At 35.5% G+C, this 9,165-nt stretch overlaps 1 long non-coding RNA gene across 1 annotated transcript; it reads left to right on the top strand.

The window, feature by feature from the left end:
* The first annotated feature begins 5,476 nt into the window (after positions 1-5,476).
* On the top strand, positions 5,477-8,269 carry LOC135154395 (uncharacterized). The gene is made up of 3 exons (XR_010293795.1): positions 5,477-5,938; positions 7,348-7,464; positions 8,175-8,269. It is a non-coding gene; the product is annotated as an uncharacterized LOC135154395 (long non-coding RNA).
* Positions 8,270-9,165: the final 896 nt, after the last annotated feature.

Genomic DNA, 9,165 nt, shown 5'->3' with positions numbered 1-9,165 from the left:
GGAATGCGCGCACCGGATACGATCTATAGTGTGCACAAGACGTTGGTTCCGTCACGGTGTAGTCAGAGGCAAAGCAAGGTAAGCATGCACGAAATATTTAAGTTCAGGTTTAAGTTAGAAGTATAATACAGACTACTTTCATAGTTTAGACTCTAGTCTAGAGTCTTGTCAAACTTAGAAGATGGGGTATCTTTGCTATAAATGTCATTTGATTATTCCAGAGCCTGTTGCAAAATTGATCAGCCATCTACACATGGCTCATGCGTTACTTGACATGCCCCATCTTCATTCTGTCTCACATTACTGCACCTAAAGGGGTGTAAATTTAGCACTTAAAGATCCAATTTTAGCACTTTTAGGAGCTTGGATAGTGACTGCACTCGATGTGCTGGTTTAGCACTTGCATAAGGGTTGATCTGATAGCACCCAAAAGGGAGCTGAAGTTAGCACTTTAAGTGCACAACAATCAGCACCTTTCGGTGCTAGCAAAGTAGCCCGGGTGCAAGTGCTAAATCAGCACTTCGAGTGCAGTCACTATACAAGCTCCTAAAAAGTGCTAAAATTGAATCTTTAAGTGCTAATTTTAGCACTTTATTTTTTTGAGTGTAACAAGGTATTCTGTTTGGATGCCTATTGACATTACCGCCCTAAAAAATAAAAAAAATTATACCATAGAGCTATAATATACTTTGTTGATTTCAACGTGCCCATGATTTTATAGGTCTAATAAGTTTCGACCCCCCCCCCCCGTTTACATGAAATCGCCGACCAATTTTTCAAAAGATTCTAGTGTTGGATGACTTTTAAAAGCATTAAAATATTATAAGAGGGCAAAAAAGTAGAGACTCCACAGGATGTTCCTTCTTATCCCCTTTTAAGATTAACTGATTAAGAAATACCTAACAAAGGTGCTGTTTAAGTCATTAAAGATCAAAGCGTCATTTTGCTTTCACCATACAATGCGCGGCGAGTTCTTTTCAAAGAAAGTATCCGACTTAGATTATATTGATTAATTATCATTGAAGGGTCATGGGCGTAGCGGACATAAATATTCTGCGAAAGATCCTGCTCTTTTCATTGCGCTTCAGCGTTTTTCATTAAATTGATTAATTGTGTATACATGTACGGGTATGAAAACAGTCATAATGAATTGCGAAGAAGCACTATTATACTCACCTGCTGCGACCAAATAATCCAATGATTATGTAAACATGAAATGAAATTACTTGAATACTTTTGCATAAAATATTATGGCATAAAATCACAAATTTTGTAATTTGAACCATCAAATTAATGGCAAGGTGAATTATATCATTCTTAAACAGGAACAAGCGATTATCGTACATTGGTGGAAGAAATGGTTATTTTTTAAGCAGGGTTAATTAGACATATATGAATCTTTCCACCTTGAAACGTATATACTAGAAGTATTTTTTAGATCATTTATAAGACAGTTTATGGCTCAATATTTCGCACATTTACACCTTCATTTCGTGTCGGAGCAGAAATAAACAAACAAGCTATAATCGTACATTGCTGGAAAATACCGTAGATTATTGCAAAAGGCAGTCAGATGCTTTCCGCCTCATAACTATTTGGAAATCTACTACCCGTTTTATCTATTAACATTCCAAATATTTTGCTTCATTTCATGTCGGGTCGGATTCAAGAACAAGCTATCATCGTATTGTTAGAAGAATAGGATAGTTATTTTATTTCCACGTTAAATAATCTAGGACCCGTGTTACCTGTCAATATTCCAATATATTTTGTTTTATTAAATGTCTGGTCGAATTCAAGAGCAAGCGATTATCGAACATCGTTCAAAGAAATACGTAATTATTTCGCAAGTTTAATTATATGAATACGAATCTTTCCACCTACAAACGTACCAGAAATATTTCTAAACCATTTAAGACACTTTCAGCTCAACATTTCATTATTTTATACCTTCATATCGTGCCCGAGCGGAAACAAACACACATGCGATAATCGTACATTGTTGGAAAATACCATAAATTATTACGAAAGGTAATTAGATTCTTCCCGCCTTAAAACTTTTTAAAAGTATATTTAGAATAATCTAGGACCCGTGTTGTCTATCAACGTTCCATATTTTTTTTGGTTAAATGTCTGGTCGATTTCAAGAACAAGCGATCATTGGACATCGTTCAAAGACATGCACACTTATTTCGCAAGTTTAACTTTATGTATACGGATCTTTCCACCTCGAAACGTACCAGAAATATTAAAAAAAAAACCATTTAAGACACCTTTTAGCTCAATATTTCGTTCTTTTATACCTTCATTTCGTGCCAGAGCGGAAACAAACACACAAACAATAATCGTACATTGTTGGAAAATACCATAGATTATTACGAAAGGTAAATAGATTCTTTCCGCCTTAAAACTATTTAAAAGTATATTTAGAATAATCTACGACCTGTGTTATCTATTAACATTCCATGTATTTTGTTTTATTAAATGTCTGGTCGAATTCAAGAACAAGCGATTATCGTACATTGTTCGAAGAAATACATAATTATTTCGCAAGTTTAATTACATGAATACGAATCTTTCCACATTGAAACGTAACAGAAATATTTTTAAAAGTTTTTAAGACACTTGTTAGCTCAATATTTCATTCTTTTATACTTTCATTCCGTGTCAAAACGGACCCAAACAAACACGCAAGCGATAATTTTACATTGCTAGAAGATACTATGCCCTATTTCATGTCGGGTCGGATTAAGAACAAGTGATGATCGTACTTTTTTGGAAGAAATAGATAATTATTACGCAAGGGAAATAATATAAAACTCATATCAATATGAATCTTTCCACCTCGAAACGTACAAGAAGTATTTTGCTAAAAATCTAAGACTCTTTTAGCTCAATATTTCATAGTTTAATACCTCCATTTCGTGTCGGGCGGACAAGAAAAATCGCCGCATCGGTCCCGCACATTTCACCAACGGAAATAGAAAGAAGCACATCATTTGAGTACGAGTATTCGCTTGCAAGTTGGACGCGTGCAAGCTGCGAGAAGCGGCGAGAAGCTGCAAGGATAAAACCTAGGATTAATGATTCCTGTTAATCTGCTTTAATCTGAGCAGCGCGCCGCCGCTAGCTGCGTCTAGCGGGGAGATACATCCTGTTCACTAATTACCGCAGCGGGGGTGTGCTCGCGGGGTGCACGCTGCCAATACAATATGGATGCTTTCCCTAAGCTTGATTCTCATTTTTATTCCACTAGAATATCATTATCATATCTTAGTTTGGACTTTTTTTTAAACAACCGGGTCTGGAAGAAATACTTTGGACATATATTATAATTTTTGAAACAACCGGGTCTGAAAAAAAGACTTTGGACTTGCATTATAATTTTTGAATTAACCGGGTCTGGAATAAAGACTTTGGCCGTATATTATAATTTTTGAATTAACTGGGTCTGGAAAAGAGACTTTGGACGTATATTATAATTTTTAAAACAACCGGGTCTGGAAAAAAGACTTTGGACTTATATTACAATTTTTGAAACAACCGGGTCTGAAAAAAAGACTTTGGACTTATATCATAATTTTTGAAACAACCGGGTCTGGAAAAAAGACTTTGGCCGTATATTATAATTTTTGAAACAATCGGGTCTGAAAAAAAGATTTTGGACGTATATTATAATTTTTGACTGATCGGGTCTGAAAAAAAAAGACTTTGGACTAGCATTATAATTTTTGAATTAACCGGGTCTGGAAAAAGCCTTTGGACGTATATTATAATTTTTTAATTAACCGGGTCTTGAAAAAAGACTTTTGGACGTATATTATAATTTTTGAAACAACTGGGTCTGAAAAAAAGACTTTGGACTTATATTACAATTTTTGAAAAAACCGGGTCTGAAAAAAAGACTTTAGACTTGCATTTTAATTTTTTAATTAATCGGGTCCGGAAAAAAGACTTTGGACGTATATTATAATTTTGAAACAACCGGGTCTGGAAAAAGACTTTAGACTTGTACTATGTCTTATTAACCGGGTCTGGAAAAAAAGACTTTGCACTTTTGTGCTATATGAACGCATTACTATAGGATTTTAGTTCAGAACGGATTCGCCAAAAATCCCTTCAAATTTATTACATTTGTGGGTAAAGTCATTATTACATTTGTGGGCGATCAAAAATTATTACATTTGTGGGTAAAGTGCATTATTACATTTGTGGGTGAAATTATTACATTTGTGGGTAAAGTGTTATTACATTTGTGGGCGTTATTACATTTGTGGGTAAAGTGTTATTACATTTGTGGGCGTTATTACATTTGTGGGCGATTATTACGTTTGTGGGTGTAACAGGGTGACAAAAACCAATATTGTTCTCTGTAACTGTGAGGGGGGGGGGGTGGCTTGCGATTCTCAAAAGTTTGGTTGCCAGACATTTGAAAAAGGCAAAATTGTTTTTTTTAAGCTGTGCCTGTGAGTAGCCAGGCGGCTTCTAGAGAGTAAAAATCATTTACTAACGTAAGGTTACTCTCATAAGAAGCCAGGGATCCTATCTCATAGACCCACACAAAGGAAGCCAAAACTTGAAACTTTCACCCCCGATATTTCTACTTTCCTTCTAAAAGATCTAGACCTAAATCATGTACATGGGATAAAACTTCATTTCCGACATTTCTACGCTCTCGTTGTTATTTTTGAAGAAGAATTCATTTAAAAAAATGAGAATAATATCATGAATAGACGGAAGAGACTTGCCCGATGTTTACGCCGCCATCTTGTTTTCTATTCTTCTTCGCCAACGTTACAGACGCGTGCGTCGGGTACCTGTGAGTGAGCCAAAATTTTTGGCCTTTTTTAGAGGATTTAACTTAGTTCTAGACTCTATACAAAATCTGATTTTGTGTTAGATTTTGACCAACCCAGGCAACTGCGGCCGGCTGTGCGGGCCGCAGCCCAGGACTCATCCGTGTAATAGTTGGCAGACAAATGGGGTAGAATTGTGGTCGCCATAGCTGCACCCAAATTAAAGGGAAAAAATGAATTATGCACTTAACCCGATTATATGGATGAAGATTGTTAAATGTTATGATGCACATTTATATAATTGACACACACTGTGAATGTACATGTGCATGCACGTATTAATCCGCACCGAAATGGACATGATTGAATAAAAATCAAAGAACAATAAAAAATATTGCCAACTATCCATGTTTGATAACAAAGACATATATGTTAAGAAATAATTGGTCAACATAATCTGTAGGGAGTATTTTACAGACCGATTGATCAACCAATGATATGAGTTGTATTCTGACATTTAAATCCATGTTCATCTTTGACCGTTGTCAAATAAAAACTTTGCTCTGAGCATAACATCCTCAAGGTGGTCTAAAATTCTATTAGATGAAGGTACATGTACTCTTCTGTGCGATTTCATTTACGCTTTGACTGCTATATCTACGAGTTTTATAATCAATATACTGGTGTTCTGAAGTTGATTTGTTTATAATCAAATGTTTTTATGTTTATTCTCCTTAAAACATAATAGACGGAGACCAGCTGCGTGGCAGCAGGAGCAAATGTTTGTTGTGATGAGGCGTATACCACCATCACGAATGCTGCAATTGCAGTCACCACCACCACTAATGGTCCACCACTTCTGCCACCACCATCAGTTCTGCGAATGCCACCACCACCACCAAGTCTGCTTCTGCCCTCGCCATTGACAACGCCACTACCAAGATCATTCCTGACACAAAGCCTCCAAGTCCTCAACTGACCAGCTATTGCAGCTGGAGAAGGATAGACCCGCAACTTCAAAGCCAGGGCTTGCTGGTCTCCTACAATAAGAAAAGTGCCTGGGGCCAATCTGATGAACGTGTACTTGTAGCACAATATTTGGCCACAGTTGTAGAAATACAGAGACTAACATGCAGCCACAGGTAAAAATCAATTTCAGATATATAATGATTACAAAATGATGGATAGTCTTTGAAATATGGGTTGCAGAATGAATATCAGTAAAACCCATCATGATGTGCAGTCTGAATTAACCCTAAAAGAGCGGTGGGGGGGGGGGGGGCAGCATTTTTTCGCGATAAATCCACAATGTGAAACGTGGTGCCGCGTCATGACTTTTTTTTTTCAAGTTTCATGAGTTTTCAGACAAATTTGTGACACCGGGGTACCCGGTTGTGAAATTACGCAACGTTATGTAAGTACATGTCAGAATTGCTTAAAAATGTGATTTCATGAACAAATCCAATGCAAATTCTATTTCTAGCCAAAATTTATAATTGTATCATATTGGTTAATAGTTATTTTTACTGATTGAAATCAATTAATTTCATGTTGCTTATGATCAGAAAATTTTGTCAACAATATAAAAAAAGTAAAAAAACAAACAAAATCTACAGATGAAAGGGATTTGATATCAATTAATTTTTACATGTCTGAAAAAATGACACTTCAAGGGCTTGTTTATAGATTTCCAACCAAATTCTGATTTTATGCATGAATTAGTAAAATTTGTTAATTAAAAATAAATTTAAATAATTTTAGAACACTCAAATTTACATTTTTTCATGTTGCATTTTGTCACAATTGCGCAATTAACGGTCAAGATCTTGAGGGCCCCCACCCCCCCTTCTGCCCATCTTTCCTGCCTCCAAAATACCCTGGCAGTCTTATAAGGGTTAGATTAATTTTACATTAAGCAACCATAAAATTCTTACAATGGATTTCAGTGGCGTAATGAGCCAAATATTTTAAGGGAGCTAAATATGGCTGATGGAGCAAAAGTTCTCAAAAGATGCGAAGGAGCCAGCAAAATTGTTGAATTTTAAATACAGAAATTAAATTTTTGGAAAGATTTTGACGTAATATTCAGAAAAAGATATACTATTTAGTCCTTTCCCGTTCTTTTTCTCTTTTTTTTTCTTGATCGTGAAACATTGGGGGAGGGGGGGGGGGGGGACAACCCCCATCTATTTGGCAGTGATGGATTTAATACTTTTTGCATGTACGATGACAATGCTCTCTCTCTCTCTCCCTCACACATCCTCACTACGTGTACATGTGTGTGCAAGATAAATTATGAGGAATAATTGCATAGCATATGAAGTGACATTTCTCAACCAGAGATACATTTTATATTATTTACTGTTGCATGTTTGCATTTTTGTTTATTAACCCATCTTGACCACTTTACCCCCCCCCCCATGATAAAAACCTAGAAGTTAAACCATGGTTCCTTTTATTTTCGTTTGATATACATGCAATGTATACATGTGAGAAAAAAATTACAGTGCCAGAAATTTTTTGAAAATTTCAATTTAATTTATTCCTTCAGGTGGGGCTTTGTCCGCATTTCCAGAAAGACACAAGATAGTATCAGAAAGCCATGCCAAATTTAATGACTGAAGGGTTTGGAGAGCCTGACAAAGAGCCTAGAAATGTGATTTAACCCGTAAGTTAAACTTATTTAAAATTCTGATTCACTTTGGCATGGAAAGTAAGTCACATAATAACAATTGAATGATTTTTGTCTTCCTGATTTGCTTTTCGTCAAGAATCCAGTCCAAATTTTAGAATTAAACTCTAAGTTTGAGGTGTGGATGATTTGTTTTTTCAGCTGCAAAAATAACAAACCAATATCAGTCATTGGTAGATTATTGATATTAATAAATTATTGGTGTGACTTGCTTTCTCTTGCCAAATTGGTACATGAATATTCTGCATTTCTATAATTATTGACCCCCACCACTACCACCTAAGATGCAACATATCAAATAACTGTCAAATTCACTTCATCAAGTTTTTAATTATTAATTTGTCAGTAAAGGAGTAAAATGACTCAGAAAGATTACCCGAAGAAGCTCACAAATTTTTTTTTTTACAGGTAGACCCTTTACATTCATTTGATGAATTGAGTTCATGCAAAATCAACTAAATGTAATGAGTACAAAATCCTGTTAATACACCTTACTAGATGAGGCTATTCTGGTAGATCATCCCAGGGGGTGCCTGAGGATCTTGTCCATTGGATAAATCTTGCAAAGTATCAAAAGGTGCCTCCACCCCCCACCCCCCCGTCTATTAAGAGATAACAATGACAGTGAAATTAGGAATAACTTTGGTATCTTGCTTATATGCACTATAAATTAATTTCTTTTTCAGGTACTTCAATCACATGAACAGCAGCAGGAGCAAAAACAGCATCAACCTCACAGGAGATGTAACGACAGCATTGACCAACAGCAACAACAACAGCAGTATCAACAAGTTCTGCAGGAGGTGCAAAAACCACACCGGCAACCTCAACAATATCAAGATGTCCAACAACCACTCTGGAAACGTTAACAGCAACCACAACTTCAGCAAGAGTTTCAACAAACACATCAGCAAAAACTAACAGCAGCAGCAACAACAGGACTTATGAAATGAATCTAATTGAGACTCAAAAGCCAATGAGGCAACATCTTTTACAAAATGAGACATCATTTATTCATTCTTTTACAGGATAAAGAAAAGCTTTTTTGAAAGTGTAAATTTGCAGGAACACAATGTATGTTCCCTTTGTATCTATTTATTGAAATAAGTTTGACTTTAAAAAGAATGAATGATGATTCAATAAATATTTTTTTTTTATTTGTCAATGAGTAAAAATACATGTATTTTTTATTTAGAATGACGAAAAGCAATTTATCAAATTAAAATCATCAAAAAAATTGACCAAAATGGCTCTTAGGCCCTCAAAATTGTTGGTATTTTGATGAAAAGGCTGTTTCTGCGGCAATATAAGATGAACACCACCATTATTGACCTCAAGTCAGCAATCTAAAACATATCATCACTTTGAGTCGATTTTAATGAGGGATATCTTACTTTAGATACTTTATATATTTTAAGTTAGTTTCACGCTAAAGTAAGAAACCAACTGCTCCACCACCCCCCCCCAAAAAAAAATATTATATTAAGATATGGACAGGATATGGGAATAAGGTAATGTTATCTATTCCTGAAAATCCACAAAGAGAGTCATAACAACTTGAGGTAAGACGAACACCACCATTATTGACCCCAAGTCAGCTAAGTAAAACATATCACTTTGAGTCGATTATATTAAGGGATATAAGGTAATGTAATCTATTCCTGAAAATCCACAAAG

Source organism: Lytechinus pictus, chromosome 6, assembly GCF_037042905.1.
Source record: "Lytechinus pictus isolate F3 Inbred chromosome 6, Lp3.0, whole genome shotgun sequence".
NCBI classification, from domain to species: domain Eukaryota; kingdom Metazoa; phylum Echinodermata; class Echinoidea; order Temnopleuroida; family Toxopneustidae; genus Lytechinus; species Lytechinus pictus.
The sequence above is the reverse complement of the archived record's forward strand: the minus strand, read 5'-3'. Positions and strand labels throughout refer to the sequence as shown.